The sequence below is a fragment of the Adiantum capillus-veneris genome, chromosome 16 (genome assembly GCF_014529385.1).
Source record: "Adiantum capillus-veneris isolate H3 chromosome 16, ASM1452938v2, whole genome shotgun sequence".
In the NCBI taxonomy this organism is placed as follows: Eukaryota; Viridiplantae; Streptophyta; class Polypodiopsida; order Polypodiales; family Pteridaceae; genus Adiantum; species Adiantum capillus-veneris.
Window position 1 is genome coordinate 26,502,774 of NC_140946.1, and position 21,821 is coordinate 26,524,594.

The following is a 21,821-nucleotide window of genomic DNA, read 5'->3' on the forward strand; positions in this document are numbered from 1 at the left end:
TTTCTAGTGGGCTTAACCCTATTGACCTTTAGCTTAAGTATTATAAAGGGAGTTTACTAATGTGATGAGCCTGGAGAGGGTAACAATGTTATATGACCCCCCAAAGTTACAAAATTAAAATGCTGAAAATGAACAAACAAAAAATCAAAGTGCCACAATGTAAAATTTTAAGCTGGAAGAGAAGTTCCTGCTTAAATTGGTACGTCACTTATATGTATCGCCTATGGTATTAGAGCCCTAGAGGTTCCCAGTGTGGGCGCTTTTCCTTGAAAAGCAAAAAATCCAAGGCATACAAAATAATCACACACATCAAAATTGAATCAATGTGAAAAGACTTTGGGGGGTCAAAGAAAAGGTAATCAGTATGGCGATGATTTCATGAGAAATTCCTTTTATCGTAGCTTAACTACAAGGTCTTCTAGGTATAGCCTCTAGTCAGCTCTCGAACATCAAATACTTGGCTCTCGCGATTAAACAACTTAATTGACCAGAAAAAATTGAGAAGTTACCCATGGTATTAATAGTCGAGCTCTAGTGCCTTTTGACCGTTAAATTAGCGACCCCGGACTTGTTTAATTTTTTACCTTTACATCTGTTTATGCATTTGATTATATTGCAATTTAATGTTTATTGCTAACAAATTGTATAAAATTCTGTTACCAATCACTTTGTCTGTCTATTGCATATGATTTTTAATTGTATATGAGAATGCAATTACTGTGGCAATGTTGTTTGATTTTGCAGTGATTGAAGAAGGCTACGCACATCCAGGGACTACTCTTCCATCTCGATGAACGAGCTTCAACTGGATAGCTTCCGAGGACGGAATCTACATCAGGAAGGGGGGAATCTCACGGCACACGGACACCCTATGATCTATAAACGTTGTATTATTTAGAGTCAGGTACCGGGCTTGTCGGACCAATAGGAACAAGGTAAGGGTGATCGCCGATGACATGCGCACTCTAACTGGAATATTCAAGGAGTTAGTTGGCTAAGTATGGGCGCCCAAGTGTGAATGGGGTGAGCTCATATAAAAGCCACTAAACCTAATTTTTACTCATTCTCTCATTGTGCAATAGAAGCTGCTCTTGCTCCATCTCCACCTTCTCCTTCACCATCTCCTTGTGTGTGTGTGTGTGTGTGTGTGTGTGTGTGTGTGTGTGTGTGTGTGAGAGAGAGAGAGAGAGAGAGAGAGAGAGAGAGAGAGAGAGAGAGAGAGAGAGAGAGAGAGAGAGTGAGAGTGTGTGTGTGATCGAGCATTGCGGCGGCACGACGGCGGCGAGGCGGTTGAGCGCGGCGTAGCGGCGTCTCCCTCTTCTTCGCGGCGCGGGAATCCTTCATTCGCAACTACGCAGGAAGGTGAGTGACACACCATTCTTCCTTGTGAGCTTGTCTGTTGTATGACTGTGTGCTAGGAGCCTTTGTGGCTTGCACACGGCGTGTAGCAAGTCCCTAGCCTTGACAGATATTGCTCTCTCCCCACGCTTGCACAAATGCTTTAGTGAAATTTGAAATGTGATCTTTGAACAAATTTTGTTGCTCGCTCGTGGTTTGGGGTTTCCACATGATTTGAAGCACTGACTCCAAGTGGTGCCACACTTGGCTACGCAGATTTACAAGCACGGGATTTGAATCTTTATCGCTCGTACACTTGCAAAGCGCTTTCCATAGCTCCCATGGAGTATCCTCTTCACCCCTCTCCTTTCGCATCCCTGGTTTCTTGAAAAACCTACGTGCTTTCACACCATTCATAGATACTTTTTGTGGCACTTCAGGTATATTATCCACCTCACCGATGATAGAAACATTGCCACCATGACATCCAATCGAATTTAGAATTGTTTCAACTATTCCAATGGCTTCCACGGATTTGGAAAGTGGTTTCATTGTGAAAGCGTAATCTATGTGAAGCTTTAACAAGCGATCAAATATACGCATAAAGGCATGCAAAGTGCAAAAGTGTACATTTGTAAGTGGAAAATTGATAATGGGATGCCATGTTTTATCTTTTGTTGACCGATTGGGGACCTCCATGATAGGACACTTCAACACCGAGCACACCCAATCCCTTGAATCATCATCCATTGACCCTGTTGCCTGACTTCCCTTGACATTTTTCTTTGAAGACGTGGAGCCACGAGTACTCTCCTTGTATCCTCGTACACAATATGGACAAGGAAGAAGTGATGAAGCACCTTGTTTACACCCAAGTATACATTTGATTGTTTTTAGATCACCTCCTAAGTGCCACTCAACATCAAATGTACCTACTCCATCTACTTCTAGCTTTTCTCCCTCTAGTTGTGCCTTAATAACCTCTGTGATCCACGGGATCATAGAGAAGACCCATGCCAACACCTCATGAGTCTCTTTCGGAACTTCAAAATCTCCTAACCACCATATTTCTTTTTCCGATTGTACACTAAATGATGGTTTCTGAGAATGATCACCGATAGCATCGACTTTTGCAAAAAACATTGCCTCATTCATGAGTGTCACACTCATACGTTCCAATCTCCGTCCTTTGACAATTTGACATTCATCTAGCTTAAGAATAAATATGAGCTTCTCTCCAAGTACTGAAACAACACAAGAATTGAATTGTTATACTAAATGATATTCAATACAAATAAAAAACGACATTACAATTTGTATTACCTTGTGGAGACAAAGCATAAAATTTAACCATAGCTCGTTGTAGTCGTTTCAAGTCAACAAAAATATTGTTGAATTGATGATAACTAAAAGACTTTGTCCCATTAGGAATAGTATTGCCTCCCTTTATATTACCACGTGACTTGGCACTCGTGGAAGAGTACACCATGGATCCTTCAATGTGTTCGTATTCGCCAAGGGATTCCCGTACGAGATCATTGTTTGATTTTTTTGCAAGTCGGAACCTATGTGGAATAGGAAATAAATTCTCGGTGATGCCTTGCTCTCGTAATGCATCTTTCATCAATCCATGAAGTGCATGGTATGCATTTGTGCTGATCCCAACCTCATCACAAGCTCTCTGGACATCATCCTCAGACACAAGGTTAGAGATCTTTTTTAGGATCTCCTTTGTGATGGCATCTTTCATGTGTTTGGCCTTTTCACAACCTATGATGTAAAGTATATCTTCCTTTGAGATGCATCCTAGGAGAAGGTTGCAACGGTCCTCTTGTCTAAAACTTCCACACACATCTTGTATATATGTCCTATTTCAAAAGGTGAACCGAGTTACAAATTGATGAAAATTATTTGAGAGTTATAAATACTGTGAATTTAAAAAAATACCTGGTTGCCGTGATCCGCTTCTTACGTGCCCCTCCATTAGATGCTAAGTTTTCAATGGAAGAGAACTCCCTCTTACGCTCACGCATGCCAAATGGAGTGGCTTTTAGGTGCATCATTGCAATCTGTAGCTTAGTTACCTCTATTTCTGTAGCTTTCATCTCCTCTTTAAGATCTTTGAGTTGTTTCTCTGTGGAATGTAGTTGTTGTTGCAGATTTGTGGAATGATTGTGTAACACTTGACATTGTTGTCGAAAATATGCCGACGCACCTGCGTGATTGGAGTCCAATCTCTTACAATACCCAAGAAGACCGCGTTCTCCTTCTCCCACATATTTGATTAAGCTTGGGAGTGTACGGAATGTCGGATGACAGCCCACGAGCGGATCTTTTGGATACAACCCTCCATCAAGCCACAAGTCAACATTGGTTTCTCCTCGAAACCGTCGTACGGATGCCGGTTGAGATGCCTTCTCGTCATTTTTTTTTGTGGGAGCAAATTCAATCGGTAGACGCAAACTGACATTAGTTGACCTAGTAGATGACGGCGCAGGTGATTCATTGGTTATGTCGCGAAGAGACATGGTAAAAAGTTATGATGGGAAAAAATTTGATAAGATATACTTTTTGGGATAAACAGACAATTTTTGGGATAAAAAGACTTAAAAATATATTTTTTCATATATGGGTTCAATTTTTGAGCTCAAAGGAGGGAAATTTTTAAATTTTAAAAATTTCAATTTTTAGGCTTTATTAGATGGACGTTTTGATGATGTGGCATTGTCTATTTATTCTTGGAGTTAATGTAGAGAGGGACCCAAGGAATTTTAGATTTGGAGCTTATAAAAGCTAGATTCTTCTAAAAAAATACTATTATATATATATATATATATATATATATATATATATATATATATATATATATATATATATATATATATATATATATATATATATATATATATAGGGACCTTTTGAAAGCTTAAAAGATCCATTTTGAAGATTTTATAAAAAAATTCATTTTTTGGGGGTAAATTGATGCACGAACTGAAAAGTGGCTTTTGTCATAACTACTTACTCTCTTTGTTTGGTGATAGGTAGAGAGAGAATGGTTCTTCTCTCTACCTTTACTCCTCTCTCTCTTTTTACTCCCCTCTCTCTCCTACTTTATCCCCCCTATTCCTCCTACTTTACCACCCTCATTCCCTACTTTCCCCCCCTCCACTATCTAAAGAGAAGTTAGAGAGAGAGCTACAAAAGTAGCCCTATTTATTGTTTTTGTTCCCTCCATCCCTTACAAAATTAGCTTTAATCCCTTAAAATTAGGGATCCTTACATGGCCCCAAGGGGGTCCAATTTTTTTCTAATGCAGAATTGCTGCCTTTGCTCGGCAAAGTCTATCTTTTGAAAGACAGTAGCCTTGAGATGTAAATCCCAAAACTTGTCTACGTACTTGTGGATAGACTCATGAGAGAGAAGCTTCAAGCTGCGCCATTCAATAAGCACTTTGTCTTTTGCATCGCTTGCAAGAAATTTCTTCATGATGGAAACTTGTAGAGTTTTCCATGTCTTTGGGGCTTCACCATTGCCACGAAGGCTAGCCCACCATTGACGAGCTGATTTTTGGAAGTGCATAGCTACATGGCGTAGCATGGAGGACTCTGTGAAGCCCTCTTCTCCAAAGGCCGCATCAAATTGCTGGATGAAGGCCAACACTTTGTCGGTAGCACCAATGGTGCCATCATAGGTGACCTTTGTCATGCAGAAAATGATTTGCGATGTCCTCCCCTCTTGTATTCTCTAGGCGACTAGCCATAACTTTCATTGGAAGAGGAGGAAGGTGAAGAAGAACGAGAAGAGGGTGACCTCTTCCTAGCCCTTTTCTTCCTTTGTTTCCTGTCTTGCCTTTCCGAGAAATGTGCTTGTTTGCTAAACCTTTCTACTATAGTCCATATTCCTCTATTCCCATGGATAGACTTGGGCAATCCAAAGATAAAATCCACGGACATACTCTCCCATGGTGAATTAAGGATTGGCCAAGGCTGAAGCAATCTAGGTTGCTTCCCTTTATTAACCCTCATGCACATTCATATCACCTAAGAAGGACGCCGTATTATTTATTTGGTAGAGTCAGGTACCGAGCTTGTCGGTCCAATAGGAAAAGAGTAAGAGTGATCGCCGATGAGAGGTGCACTCTAATTGGAACATTCAAGGGATTATTTGGCTATGCATGGGCGTCCATGTGTGAATGGGGCGAGCTCATATCTCAACTAAACCTAAAATTCACTCATTCTCTCATTGTGCAATTGAAGAGTGCTCTTGCTCCATCTCCATCTTCTTCTTCTTCATCTCCTTGTGTGTGTGTGTGTGTGTGTATGAGAGAGAGAGAGAGAGAGAGAGAGAGAGAGAGAGAGAGAGAGTGAGTGCGATTGAGCATTGTGACGGCACAACGGTGGTGAGGCGGTTAAGCGCGGTGTAGCGGCGTCTCCTTCTTCTTCGCGGCGAGGAATCCTCCACGACTGCAAGCGTAGATCCGTGAGTGACACACCATCACCATCTTTGAGCTACTAGTTTAGGCTTGTTGTGTGCTTGGAGCCATTTGTGGCTCGCACACAGTGTATCGGCAAGTTTCTTGCATTGACACGTGCGACATACATACACATTTTGGGCACCGCTGCTGGGGAATGCCATACAGTAAGCTTGAATGGCACTCTGTGCTTCTTTTGTGGTGCAATTTCAATTGTAGGAAGGGTAGGGAAGGAAGGTGTGTGTGTTGAGAAGAAGGATTTTGTGTTGCTACTGTGTATTTCTTTGTTAAGTTTTGAAAGGTTACTGTGTTTTTTCTGTGCTAAGGTATTAGTATTAAGGTTGTTAGTTCTGTGTAATGTAAAGTACAATAAGTAGGAAGTAGATCTGTGACAGCTAATGAAGTGTGTTAGTGTGTAACAGTAGGTAGATAGAGTGTGTGTGCTCGCGTGCAGGCCGCAGCGACCCAAGCCCATACCCAAACCCAAGCTCACGCTCAGGCTCAGGCCTCAGTTGCCCTTTAAAATTATGTATTTTAGCTTTACACGTAGCTAAAAATCGACTCTTTTGAGGACCAACGGAACTTCAGGTGACCGAACGTTGTGCTGTAAAGCACATCGCGACCTTCTGAGTGATACGCTCGTTTTGAGCTATCACACACTTTAATTAAAAAAACCGATCATTAAAAAACATAAAAAAAAAACGAGTGAAAACGGACGCCTAAAAAAGTAAGTGGTTAACCTTCGAGGTTATTCGTGGACGCTTGTAGGGTGTCAAAGGCACATGCATCTGGGCGGTCCTGTTGTAGAGATGAAGCAACTAGAGAGAATTTTGACTTACGTGAGTTCTCATTATCCACCTACCTTAGGTTTCGGGCCCTCGACGGGGACCCAAGGTAGTACAAACCAAAACCCGAACATAGCAGCTAGTGACTCTTCCTTTGACTACGACGTCATGGAGGGTTTCCAAATGCCTAATCCCAATAGCTCAAGCCAAGACATGGATGCCATAGGCCCGCGGTCCGGGACGAGCGTGCTTAGCCGCTTGAAGGAAACCTTTAGTAGAGCCACTCGCTCTGAACATGGAGCTAATGATGTAAATGAGGGGGGTGGGAAAGTAAATTCTCCATTCATGACCAATGTAGACCCCATGCCCTTAGAGAATGTGCACGTAAATACTTCATTCACTGCACCTCCTACCTCTTCAGAGCTATTCCCCTCCGAGGTCATATTACCCGATGGTATAAGACTTGCCGAAGTGCAAAAGTTTGAGCGATATATCCTTGCAGCAAGGGAAAAGGAAATCGAGAGCTTACGCAAGGCGGAGCAATGAAGAGAGTTAAAATCAAAAGCTCCTATGTCAGTATCCTTGCTAGGAGATCAATCAAGTGCTCTTGAATTAGTGACCACTAAGGGTCAACCCATAGAGAGCAACATAGCATCTAGCTCAAAGGACACCCCTAGCACCTCAATCCTAGATGGAGCGTTCTTAAATGAAAACTGGGAGTACGAACTACAAACGGAAACTCTAATCGATCTATACACAGGTGACACCTATCACGTCGGTTGGTTAGATGTCCTGCAATCCACAGTGGGTGCTACTAGTGTGGAGGATCAACAACAAAGAGTTTGTGACATCATCCATAGGGTCATTGAGTTAGAGAGACAGAACAAAGGGATCAACATGCCTTCAACGGGTCTCATGAGGTTCTTGGATACAGGAAAGGCTAAAAAACTGACCTTATCGCAAATGGAGACTCCCTCTGTAAGTCCAATGGATCCTCCATATGTTGTTTCTCCAGGGGTCTCAGTGCAATCTGAGCCCACAAGTGATAGCTTTACCTTTCCAAGTCTAGCTCATCTTTCCCTTGATGACACCACGGCTACCATGCCTACCCCAATGATGGGCATGCCAAGAAACACGCCATGGACCTCATTTGTTAGTAAAGCACCGCTACATGGTAGCTCAATGCCTGCAATAGTATCTACAAGTGTGTACCAATCGTATACACCCATGGGTCCTCGTACTCATGTAGTCCCTACCCCTCCCATTGTTTCAACAACCTATGCTCCACAACCACAACACCCAAGTTCTTATTTTCATGGGACTATACCGGCTAGCATTAGCATGTCACATCCGACGTTTGCTACGCCTAGGGCCACACATATGAACTTTGGGCCGCCACATGGCACAACACCGTACCAAACGTGGAACCCAAGGGCTTCCTATGCGCCAAGCCCAATGCCAATACCTACTCCACATGTAGTCTCTGGAGAGCCTTCACCCAAAAATTTAGTGGAGACGGGAATGTGAGAAATCATATCGAAGTGTTTTGAACAAATATGCGATTCTCTACGAGAACACAAGGACATGCATAAGAGTAATGCATTAAGCCTAACCTTAAGTGGGAAGGCAGGGGATTGGTATAGAACCCTAAGGGTGGAAGGAAAAATGATTTACCCTGCTTTGGGGTGTAGCCTCTCAACTCCAGAAAGCCCAACGAGAGGAAGGAGAGTCGGTGAGAGACTTTATTAGTCGCTTGAAGCATTTGAATTCTCGTTGTAATCCAAATGAGCGCTTCAATAATAATCAATTTCTTGATAGATTCATTAGGGGATTACGACATGAGGATATCTACAATGGCCTAGTCATTAGAGGTATCACCACTTGGGAAGCAGTCACAACCAATGCGATCCATTTGGAGGATAATATAATCATTTAAGGAGAAAGAGTGTCTGTTGAGCCTAAATCTATTAGCTCGCAAGCATCAAGGCATCAGCCAATGACCCTAAAGCATATTGCTAAGGAGCCAAAGATATCTGAGATGACTTTAGCGGATCTCACCAAGGCTATTCAAGATAGTCTTAGAGACAATCGTGCTCCGCAAAACAATCATATGTATCCAAGAAGGGAGCAACAATGGTGCTCAGTATGCTATGGACCGCATAGTACCAGTGAATGCCCTACTTTTAAAGTAAAATTCAATAAGAACTGCAATGTCTGTGGAAGGTATGGTCATCAAGCTAAGGATTTCATAGTATTTAAGCGCGTGATGGACAATAGACCAACCTTAGCATAGACAGACACACCTCGAGTGCCTGCATTGATGCCGGTCCCACCTCTTGAACAAACATCACAACACATGGTCCCTAGGGACCAAAATGTTGTTCAAACAACACTCTTACCATCTCCAATGCTAGCACCGCAACCACCACATCCAAGAATCACTTCTGTGAATCAAGTAGGTTGTGAGTCATCTATTGCTTGTTTGGAAGGCTGTGAGGAAGACATGGATCCTAATATTGCCTATGGGATGGATGTGCTTGAAGAAAGTCCACAATACTACATGGAGGACTATTGGGGACAAGTCAAACATGTCTATCAAGTAGCTGCTCTTGCAGCAAGAGGCCAAAATATCAATTACACTGCTAAGAGACCACCTCTTCAATGCTATGAGTGTGGAGGTTCACATCGTGTAGTCGAGTGTCCTATTATGCTACAAAAGAACGCCACTCTAATGCAAACCAATCAAGCAAGCACGTCTACAATGCCAATACTCATGTGTAATCGATGTGGCATAGATCATTTGATTGTCCAATGTCCAAATAATCCAAATGCACCGAAGATCACGCCATTAAACTTGATTGAAGTTATCGAGTAGCCATCACAAAGTACATTTGTGGTACCAGTAAACGTACACACACGATCGATGCTCCAAAAACGAAATTATATTCTTGAGGAAAGAGACATGGCATCAATTGCCCAGTCTCAGAAAAAGAAGAAAACATGAAGGAAGAGATCGCAAAAAGCAGCGAAGTCAGACCCCATTTCAAAGACCAACATAGGGACTCGTGACGACCCCGTATATATGAATGACGCTGAATAGGATTCTGATTCAAGTGAAACCATGGAGACCAAAACAACCACTAAGATAGAAACCAACAAGAAAGATCTTCATGAGCCACAATGGCCAGGATCCAAAAAGAAGATAGGAACTTATCCAAACCCTACAGAGGAGATTGAGCGAGTCAAGCAATTAAAAAGTTTGGTAGAAGATACCCAAAGGGATCTAGAATCAGCACCTAGGCAGATCCAGATTACAGACACCGTGTTCCCTACGCAACAACAACCTACCAAGTCCATAGACCCTTAGCCATACCTAGTGTCATCCAAGAAGAAAGTGACTTAAAGTCATGGGAAAGTGGGCGTACTCACTTCTTGATGGAAAGAATGTTTACAGAGGGACTACCTGATCCTATAGAAGAAAAGGAGATCCCATCTTCCCCACGTCAAGGGACTGAAGTCCAAAAGGTGCCGTTAAACATTTCCAAATTGATGGATTTCATGTCTTCAGAAGTTAGAACCACCACCATATCCAAACTATTTTCTTAGTACCAAACATTAAATTCGATGTAATTTTTTGTCATCATCACTTGTCTAGGTTTAAAAAACAAGCAGTCCGACTAAGCTAGTTTAACCAAGCTAGGTGTTAGAGATCTTCTCTTAATACCATGGGGAATGCCTTCTTAATAATCAATGGTTACTTAGGTTCTTAATTCGATTTAGGCAGCATTGTGTGAAATGTACTAGGGCTTTCTAGTGGGCTTAGTCCGTATTGACCTTTCGCTTAAGTATTATAAAGGGAGTTTACTAGTGTGATGAGCCTGGGGAGGTGTAACAGTGTTATATGACTCCCCAAAGTTACAAAATTAAAATGCTGAAAACGAACAAACAAACAAAAAATCAAAGTGCCACAATGTAAAATCTTAAGCTGGAAGAGAAACCTCAGCTTGATTTGGTACTCCACTCACATGTATCGCATATGGTACTAGAGCCCTAGAGGTTCCCAGTGTGGGCGCTTTTCCTTGAAGAGCAAAAAACCGAAGGCATACAAAATAAGCACACACATCAAAATTGAATCACTGTGAAAAGATTTTGGGGGGTCAAAGAAAAGGTAATCAGTCAGGCGATGATTTCATGAGAAATTCCTTTTATCGTAGCTTAACTACAAGGTCTTCTAGGTATAGCCTCTAGTCAGCCCTCGAACATAAAATACTTGGCTCTCGCGATTAAACAACTTAATTGACTAGAGAAAATTAAGAAGCTTACCCATGGTATTAATAGTCAATCTCTAGTGCCTTTCGACCGTTAAATTAGTGACCCCAGATTTGTTTAGTTTTTGACCTTCATAACTATTTATGCGTTGGATTATGTTGCAATTTAATGTTTATCGCTGACAAATGGTTTAAATTTTTGTTACAATCAAATTGTCTGTCTACAACTGCATATGATTTTTAATTGTATATGAGAATGCAATTACTGTGCCAATGTTGTTTGATTTTGTAGTGACTGAAGAAGGTTAAGGACATTCATCTCAAATGCTCTTCCACCTCAATGAGCAAGCTTCAACTCAATAGCTTCCGAGGACAGAATCTACATCAGGAAGGGGGGCATGTTAACCCTCACGCACATTCCTATCACCTAAAGAAGGACGTCATATTATTTATTTGGTAGAGTCAGGTACCGGGCTTGTCGGTCCAATAGGAAAAGGGTAAGAGTGATCGCCAATGAGAGGCGCACTCTAACTGGAACATTCAAGGGATTAGTTGGCTAAGAATGGGGTCCATGTGTGAATAGGGCGAACTCATATAACAGTCAACTAAACCTAAAATTCACTCATTCTCTCATTCTGCAATTGAAGAGTGCTCTGGCTCCATCTCCATATTCTTCTTCTTCATCTCCATCTCCATCTTCTTCTTCTTCAACAGGATGGAGCCTTCGACTTTCATAGGCTATGGTGTGCTCTTCTTGGAGCAAAACAGCTCCAAGGAAATCACCACAAGCGTCATATTGGACCTCAATTGAGGAGTGCTCTTGCTCCATCTCCATCTTCTTCTTCTTCATCTCCATCTCCATCTTCTTCTTCTTCAACAGGATGGAGCCTTCGACTTTCATAGGCTATGGCGTGCCCTTCTTGGAGAAAAACAGCTCCAAGGAAATCAGCACAAGCGTCATATTGGACCTCAATTGGCTTTGAGAGATCCGGCAGTGTAAGCACAGGTTGAGAGATAAGCTTCTTTTTAAGCTTTTCAAAAGCACTTTTCTCCTTGGTGGACCATATATACCTAGCATTTTTCTTTGTTAGGTCATGTAATGGTCCCGCAATTTGTGAGAACCTTTCTATGAAGCGTTTATAGTATGCACACATACGTATAAAGCTTCTTACTTCATGCAGATTCCTTGGATTAGGCCATCCTTTTATTACCTCTAACTTTAATGGATCCATTTGGATGCCATCTTGAGAGATAATGTGACCTAAATACTGAATCTTTTGTCAAAGAAATTCACTTTTCTTTTGATTAGTATAAAGTTTATTCTCTCGTAAAACTTGAAATATTACTTGGAGGTGTTGCTTGTGTTTGTCAATGAATTAGAGTAGATGATTATATCATCAAAGAATGCTCCAGTAAAGGTTCAATGAGGTCTGAATAGCTTCTCCATCCGGCGGTTGAATGTGGTTGGTGCATTGGTCAAGCCAAAAGACAGGACAATGTACTCGTAAAAAGATCAAATGTAGTGCGAAATGCGGTCCTCGAAAAGAAAAGACTTGATATTGTTCACATCTAGTTCACTCTCAGATCACACCAAATAAACTCTTAGTTCACCTGAACACAGTTCACACATGGTTCATGGCATAGATCACACCCTAAACTAGTTCTAGAGGTGCAGGGTGTTGGGGTATAAAGCCCAATGTGGTCGCCCAGGTAAGTGGGCGGGCCGCCAGGTATGTACACATATTCTTTTGTAAAAACCTAATAAGAACTCACTATGCTCTACACATTACAGTAGAGCGAGTTCACCATATCGTCGTGCTCTTCTTCTCGCACTCTCTCTCGCGTCGCACTTCCGCTCGTACTCCTTCAACTAGTATCAGAGCTCAGATCGAGGCTCGGGGCAGCACTGCAGGAGGCTAGAGTCACCAGCTCAGATTGGAGTGAAATTCGACAGGCGAAGACACGGCCCCAAATCCTGTCATCTCGGCCACCGTTCGGCTTCGACAAAGGTCTGCGCAGGCCATTTTCGAATACGTGGTCTCGGGGGGTGCAGATCCGACTCTGCAAATTTGGGGTTTTCGGCCTACGACTGCAGGTGCTGAGGATATCGACACTCCCAGAGTGTTGATTTGTGGCTGTCTACACATCGAAGGACGGCTCACAGTTCTTGGAGGCGTGTCACATACGACAGGGGCGCATCTACACACAGACTGTAGGCGACATCCACTAGTTCATCAAGTAGCTTGTGTTTGCTGCTTGATATTCCAGATTTCATCCTGACATTGCAGGTACTTCCACATGGGATGTATTGTCAGAGATGATGTATGTCTGTTGAGGGTTTGCTGGCTGTGAGTCATGCAGCAAACAACCGCCGCAGCGGTTACAGCATACAGTGGGAAATTTGTGGATGTATGACTTTGTGGGAAGTCTATGTACTGTCAGATTTACTGCAGCCTTTGTTGAGGGTCGAGTGAGGTTTTATTGAGCTGGGGGATTCTCGAATGTTGAGATCCTTTCGGTGATATAGGTCTTGGAGCGATCCCTCGAGCACCCTTAGATAGGCAGCTAGGATGTATTGACTGTGAGTTAGACAGTTGGGATTGCATCTTTGCTTTACTGCCGTTGAGGCATTGTCGCAGTCTATGCTTACAGGACAGTGACAGGACAGTCAGAGACAGTACAGGTGCAGGACAGGTTTACCCGCAGCTTACAGTGTCAGAGAGACAGTGTTTTTTTTGAGCTGTTTTTTGGTCTGTTTTTGAGTATACCAGAGCCATTTTACAAAGGAGACTCTGCCGAAATTTATGCAGAATGTGAAGCTTTCTTGGTTCATTTGACAGGTTGATATTGGTTCAGAGGTCAGTTTACAGGGGAAACTTTGCCGAATTTTTCCCAGGAAAGTAAACTACTGTGAAGCGTAGCTATGGCTGGATCACAGGACACTGCTCTTTACAATATCAAGAAGCTGGATGGAACCAATTTCCCATTGTGGAAGAAGCAGATTTGGCACGTGTTGGTACAAAAGAAGCAGATAAAACCTATAAAGCTCAAGGGGATAAAACCAGAAGATATGGACGAAGATGAATGGAGCGAAATAAATGAATTGGCACTTTCTACCATTATGCTGACTTTGGCAGAAAGCGTTTACTTCAATGTAGCAGATGAGATGTCGGCTTATCAAGCATGGTTAAAGCTGAGTGATCTTTATGAGAAGCAGAGTGCAGCTTCACAGGTATACTGGCTTAAGAAGCTTGTTGACTTGAAGATGAAAGAAGGGACACCTATGTCCAATCATCTGAATGAATTCAACACAGTCTAGAGTCAGTTGTCAGCTCAAGGTGTCAAGTTTGATGAACCTGTTAGAGCTATGTTCCTGTTGATCACATTGCCGAAAAGTTGGGACACTTTTCGCATAGCTTTGAGTAATTCTGCACCTCCAGATGGTTTGAACATAGCAGGTGTAGAAGGAAGTCTGCTTACTGAAGAAACCAATAGAAAGACAATGGACAAAGGCAAAGGAACAGCCTTAGTTGTCAGGGGAAGGACCAAAGAAAAGTACAAAGGTGGAAGTCTCGTAGCAAGTCCCGCAGTGCTAAAGGCAAGAGTGACATAGAATGCTACCATTGTGGCAAGAAGGGTCACATGAAAAGAGACTGTAGAGAATGGAAAGCAGAAAAAGGCAAAGAGAAAGCTGAAGACCATGGTGAGAAGAACAAGTCCTCAGTGAAGATTCAAGAAATAAATGTGACAAACACTGTTGCAGAGGATGACAGTCTAGTGTCAGGAGACATCTACTTCTTGAAGAATACAATGGACTCAGCTCTTCTTACAGCATCTGATGGAAATGCACTGAGTGACTGGATTATAGACTCAGGGGCATCACTTCATGTGTCTCCAAACAAGGAGTGGTTTACTTCTTATGTGACCACTAAAGATCATGTTCAACTAGGCAATGGGCAGACATGTGAGATCTTAGGTGTTGGAGATGTTCAATTGAAGTTTTAGAATGTCTCTTCTTTCACGCTGAAGAATGTGAGACATGTTCCCGCAATTACAAAGAGCTTGATCAGCACAGGTTTACTTGATGATGCTGGCTACGTCACCACTTTTGGACAGAACATGTGGTGACGTAGCACATGGAGTAAAGTCTGGAGGACTTTACATGATTTATGTATCAAATGTCTCTAAAAATGTAATCAATGTAACCGAGCAGCCGAACGTTTCTTTGTGGCATAGCCGGTTAGGACATATGTCCAAGAAGGGAATGGAAATCTTGTCTCGTTCTAGTTATTTGCCTGGATTTTCATTTAATGATTTTGAATTCTGTGAACATTGTCTGTATGGTAAGCAAACACACCAGCCACATAAGCATAGAAGCAGTAGAAGAGATACACACTTGGCACTTGTTCATAGTGATTTGTGTGGACCTATGCCTAACCTATCTCTAGGGGGAGCTTCTTACTTTATGAAATTTATAGATGATTACTCGAGGAAAGTATGGGTTTACTTTCTCAAGCACAAGGATGAAGCGTTTAGTGTTTTCAAAACGTTTGTGACACTTGTGGAGAATCAGAGTGGCAAGAAGCTTAAATGCTTACGCACTGACAATGGTGGAGAGTATGTTTCAAAGGCCTTTCAGGACTTTTGTGAGTCAAAAGGTATAAAACGTGAACTTACTGCTCCTTACAATCCTCCTCAAAATGGTGTTTCTGAGAGGATGAATAGGACCATACAAGAGAAGGTCAGAAGTATGTTGTCTAATGCACAGCTGCCAAATGGGTTTTGGGCTGAAGCTGTATCAACAGCTGTTCATCTTGTAAATAGATCTCCTAGCAAGGTTTTGCAGAAGGATTCAGTGCCAGAGATGGTATGGTCAGGCAAAATGCCCTCATACAAGCATCTCAGAGTCTTTGGCTGTGAGGCATATACTCACGTTCCAAAGGAATTTAGGAACAAACTTGAGCCAAAGAGTAGAAAGTGCATCTTTCTAGGCTATGGTAATTCTGGTGAGATGGGGTATAGACTTTGGGATCCCGAATCCAAAAAGGTTGTCCGCAGCAATGATGTTCACTTTAATGAATCCAAATATCATTCTAAACCAGAGAGGGTTGAGGAGATTAGAAGAGTTGTCTTCCAAGGAGATGGACCTGCACGTGCAAGACAAAATGTCAGGGCTCAAGAGGAGCAAGGACAGGATAGATTGGAACCACAGGTTGTGGCTGATCCTGAGCCACCTATTGTGCGTAGATCTGGACGTGTCATGCGACCTCCTGATAGGTTTGTTCCATCTATGAACTATGTCATGTTGACTGATTGCAATGAGCCTTCATGTTACAAGGAAGCAGTGCAAATGAAGGACTCCGGGAATTGGCAATTGGCCATGCAGTCAGAGATGACAGCTCTGCATAAAAACAAGACATGGAAGCTAGTTAAATTACCACAGGGCAAAAAGGCTCTACCTTGTAAATGGGTTTACAGGTATAAGATCACCGCTCATGATAGTCAGCCAAAGTACAAAGCAAGGCTTGTTGCCAAGGGCTTTAAGCAAGAACAAGGCATTGACTTTGATGAAGTCTTCTCTCCGGTGGTCAAGATGACTACATTGAGATGCTTTCTTGCATTGGTTGCCATATTAGATTTGGTGTTGCACCAAATGGATGTCAAGACAGCGTTCTTGCATGGTGATTTAGATGTGGAAATTTACATGCAGCAGCCAGAAGGGTTTGTTGAGAAAGGCAAGGAAGATTGGGTATGCCAGTTGTTAAAGAGTCTTTATGGCTTAAAACAATCACCGAGGGCATGGTACCATAAATTCCACAAGTTTATGCTTTCTCAAGGCTACAAACGTAGTGAGTTCGATCACTGTCTATATACAAAGAAGGCTAAGGATGGTAGTTGGCTGATCCTTATTTTGTATGTGGATGACATGTTGATTGCTGGCAAGCACTTGGAAGAAATTTCAGCTTTGAAGTCAAAGATGGCAAAATCGTTTGACATGAAAGACATGGGTGAGGCAAGTCATATACTTGGTATGCGCATTGAGAGAGACAGATCAAAGAAGTTGATTTGGTTATCTCAAACAGAGTATATTGACAAGGTTTTGCAACGTTTCAATATGGAGAAGGGAAAGGCACTGAGTGTTCCATTGCCACCATATGTGAAACTTAGCAAACAAGATTGTCCTGTGTCTGAGGAAGAACAGACTGAAATGGATAAGATTCCATATGTGTCTGCAGTGGGTAGTTTGATGTATGCAATGATTGCTACTCGCCCAGACATTGCATTTGCAGTGGGAGTAGTAAGTCGATACATGTCAAACCCAGGCAAGAAACATTGGGAGACAGTGAAAGGAATATTGAGATACCTGAAAGCTACAAAGAGTATGCGTATATGCTATGGGACTCAGGAGCTAAGTGTAAAGGGTTTTATAGACTCAGATTATGCAGGTGACTTAGACAACCGAAGGTCTACGTCGGGGTATGTCTTTACATTGGTTGGTGGAGCAGTATCATGGCGTTCTAGATTACAAGATTGTGTTACTCAGTCTACTACAGAGGCTGAATATGTTGCAGCATCAGAGGCATGCAAAGAATCAATTTGGCTTAATTGACTAGTAACAGATTTGGGAATCAAAGAAGAGATACCTGTGTTATATTGTGATAGTCAAAGTGCTATACAATTGGCTCGCAATCCAGTTTATCACTCAAAGACAAAGCATGTGGATGTGAAGTATCATTTCATCAGGGAAATGCTCGAGGATAAGCAACTTCAGCTTGTCAAAGTTCACACCACAGAAAATCCTGCTGATCTACTTACAAAAGGACTTCCCTCAGAGAGCTTTGCGCATTTTCGCAAGCAGTTAGGTGTAGGGTAGTACATCACTTCTCTACATCTCTTGTATATTAGCTTCTCTCACACTTAAAGTACCACATTGGACTTTAAGTGGGAGGTTGTTGGGGTATAAAGCCCAATGTGGTCGCCCAGGTAAGTGGGCGGGCCGCCAGGTATGTACACATATTCTTTTGTAAAAACCTAATAAGAACTCACTATGCTCTACACATTACAGTAGAGCGAGTTCACCATATCGTCGTGCTCTTCTTCTCGCACTCTCTCTCGCGTCGCACTTCCACTCGTACTCCTTCACAGGGAAGGAGGTGGTGATGACTAGCATAGTTGCTTATGTTTTGAGCTTGTGAAAATGAAAGGGAGAGGAAGAAGTAAAGCGTGTAAAGTGGATTTGAATCTTTGCAAGTGGTGGGCTCTCCCTTATTGAATGGCCCTAAAATTGGCGGCTTGCCCCCGAAATCGTGCACTTTTTGAAGTCAGGACATAGTTCACACTAAACATAGTTCACACCTAGTTCCCGGCTAGTTCACAAATAAATGGACGACCTGGATTTTTGCCGCTCACGACGCTAGTCTCCTGCAGCGTTGATCCCACCTCCTTTTGGAGGTGTCATTTAGTGACGAGGCCCCATACATATGGTCGGCCATTGGATTATTCTTGTGTGTGTACCCGTGAGTCAATTTAGAGAGCGAGAGTATTATATGTGTGTGTCAACAAGCTCTGTTGAATGTCTATATGTGTGTGTGTGTGAGAGAGAGATAGAGAAAGTGCCCCAATTGGTCAATCACATGTTGAGCACCTGAGCCACAGCTGAACTGCGTGTGTGTGTGTGTGTGTGTGTGTGTGTGAGAGAGAGAGAGAGAGAGAGAGAGAGAGAACGATCCAGGCCACAGCTTAACTGCGTGTGTGTGTGTGTGTGTGTGAGAGAGAGAGAGAGAGAGAGAGAGAGAGAGAGAGAGATGAGCACCTCGCTGAGCACCTCGCCTCGCCCCTTCTCTACGAACAGAACCCGTCTTGTGAACTGCAGTTCAATTTGAGTGAACTGCGCTCATGAACCTCATGCTGCCAAAATTAGAGGCGGTGCTCAGCACTGCTGGATTCTATTATTCCCTTTACGATTCCATTTACACATCAACGGCGCCAAATCTGCCTTCATCCTGCAGCGTTGATCCCACCTCCTTTTGGAGGTGTCATTTAGTGACGAGAGAGGGTGATGTGCTTTTAGAGTCGAGACCAAAGCAGTACATCAATGAAAACGTATTTTTGATCTAACGTCTTTCTATGCTGTCTATTAAAGTACATCTATTATCCAAATCATGCAAGTAGTAGTATATTGTATGGCACCACGATTTGAAAAAATTCTCAGCACGTGGTACTGAAGCCTTGGCTCTAATGAGCCATGAGATTATAGAGACTAGTGGCTTCTCCATGTCCCCCCATCCATCAATTGGACCTGTCCTCCCATGATGGTCCAATGAAGGTCCCCAAATCTCAGCTCCATAGAGCAATGCAGAAGCCACCACGGTGTCAAAGAGCCAGAGCTTCGTCTGAGGCTCCTGAAACTGAACATGTGAACACATCCTCTCCAATCTACCCAATGTTGCATGGGCTCTGGTCAATCTAGTCTCTGCTGCTCTTCTCAATGAAAATGCTGGTCCACTAAAAACCACTCCAAGGTAGGTGTAAGCATCTGTATACTCCACAGTCTCCTGGCCGTATGTGAATGCGGGCGCTGACCTCCTGATCCACTGTGGGGTCGTATTAAATATCATGACTTTGGTTTTACCAAGGTTGACAGACAAACCACTTTCATGGGCAAAGCTATGCAAAGCATCCAAGTGACGTTGCATCCCCTTTGGAGAGTCGGAGATCAACATAATATCATCAACATATAAGAATAGTGGGATCCATGTTCGTGCCAGTTGTGCACCTCTATCACCATCTCTCTCAATGTAGTCAGAAACCTCATCCACATACATACCAAACAAAGTAGGAGAGAGCGGGCAACCCTGCTTCACCCCAATAGTGGAAGGAACCGCTGTAGAAAGGTCCTCTGAGGTGCTGCACATGCCCCACTACTGACCAGTATAGTGCCATGACCCCCCAAATGAGCTCTGTGGGTACTCCCATCTCCTGTAATCTGCGCATCAATCTAGCTCTGGGTACGGTGTCAAGTGCTTTGCGGAAGTCCACAAAGCTGCAATAGATCCGTCTCCCATGTGATCTGCCCTCCTCAATGATGACTGTGAGTGTCAAGATATGGTTAAGAGTAGAAAAACCTCTCCTGAATCCTGCCTACCCGGCTGCGCGTATCCCTTCCCTCTCTGCCCAGAGAGAGAGAGAGAGAGAGAGAGAGCGAGAGAGGGTGATGTGCTTTTAGAGTCGAGACAAAAGCAGTACATAAATGAAAACACGTATTTTTGATCTAACGTCCTTCTATGCTGTCTATTAAAGTACATCTATTATCCAAATCATGCAAGTAGTAGTATATTGTATGGCACCACGATTTGACAAAATTCTCAGCACGTGGTGCCTTGCCTGATACACGTTTTGTTTCATGTCGCTTGTTCTCATTGTTGAGTGGGTCTGTCTGTACAATATGTAGGATCTGAAATGACAATTCTTGTAATCATTCACCACATGCAAAGTATAGATATTTTATCAAAATTGGAATAATCAATGAAGGAGTGGGTCTTGCTAAGTTTTCTATGCAACTCTTCTTCTATCTTCAATTTATTTCAACCATTTTCCATATGTAGCTGATCCAGATGTTAGCTAAGAAACTATTCTTGCAGAGATTTCATCTTTGTGACTTCAATAGTGTAGGAGAAGAAGACTTCATGCATGATTGATTCTACTGTCGAGAAGGCAGCATAATGACCCTCAAGAGTAGCAGCATTTTGCGAGGCGTGTCAACATAGAGATAGGTTTGTAAGCAACCATGAATAGGCAACTAAAACACAACATGTGATATGCCAGTTGTCTCAACTAAAACACAACATGTGCTATGGCAGTTGCTCAAAGGATGAAACAAAAAGGTGGAATAACTGTATTCAGGCTGAACAGACACAAAGTCTAGCCATTCAACAAGTAAAAGAGAGAATGATTAGATGTATCCGTGTGATGTAAAGATATACAAGCATTTGGGCCATCGAGCACGATGCTAATCACAACAAGCAGACTAAAATTTGTAAAATAATTAGTGTTCATCATCAAATGCTAAGATATACACGCATTTGGGCCATCGAGCACGATGCTATAAATCACAACAAGCAGACTAAAATTTGTAAAATAATCATTGTTCATCAAATGCTAATCATGATCTGTCAGACGGAACAAAGGACTTTTCTATTTTTCGTTTGTGAACAAAAGCATCCAAATCTTACAGATTGAAGAATGTCAGCATCAGGCCATAACCATGTCAGCCCACCTCTCTCCGGACATAAGAAGGCGCTGGCGATCTCATAATCAGAATAGTTCTTGACTGATTGTATACTCTCAACCTGCAGAAGGCCATACATTCGTCAATGGGAAAATGTGTCCCAATCTCCACTTCTAACAGCGCCATAGAGAGCCTGCAGGGGAGACATTGACTTTGAGAAGGGGAAGGAAGTCTGTGCTCTTTAGAAAGTTGAGAGCCTTAAAACCCTGACACATAAGAGACTATGCTCTATCATGAGCATGATAGATCTGGAACAAAGTAGGCAACCCTGCTGTCTCTGCAGTCCTTGAAACCAGCCTGCTTGCTGATGGCAGCTTCCCAATCGCCTGCAGCGCCTTGAGCAGAAGGTGAATCTGGGAAAACCTTAGGGTTTGGACACGAAGACGCTTCGTACTCTGGAGCTACTGGAAACTATAGAGGGAGGAGTTGCGCAGTGCCTGAAGAAAACGTACGGAGAGACGGACCCGCCAATGAAGAAGACATCGTCTTGCAACGGTGGTGCAATGGTGGACTGGTGGTGCAATGGCGCTATGCTGCAGACTCCATAGGCTAGCTGTTTTTAAAGCGGTTGGTGGTGGGCCCAGCAAGCCAACAACCAATCAGAGTGGCGCAACCGGTGAGCGCGTTGGGCTCATAACCCAAAGGCCGAGGATCGACACCTCGCTCTGATA

At 42.8% G+C, this 21,821-nt stretch overlaps 1 non-coding gene across 1 annotated transcript; it reads left to right on the forward strand.

Annotated features, from left to right (window-relative positions):
- Positions 1 to 21,748: 21,748 nt before the first annotated feature.
- TRNAM-CAU (transfer RNA methionine (anticodon CAU)) lies at positions 21,749 to 21,821 on the forward strand. The gene has a single exon. It is a non-coding gene; the product is annotated as a tRNA-Met (tRNA).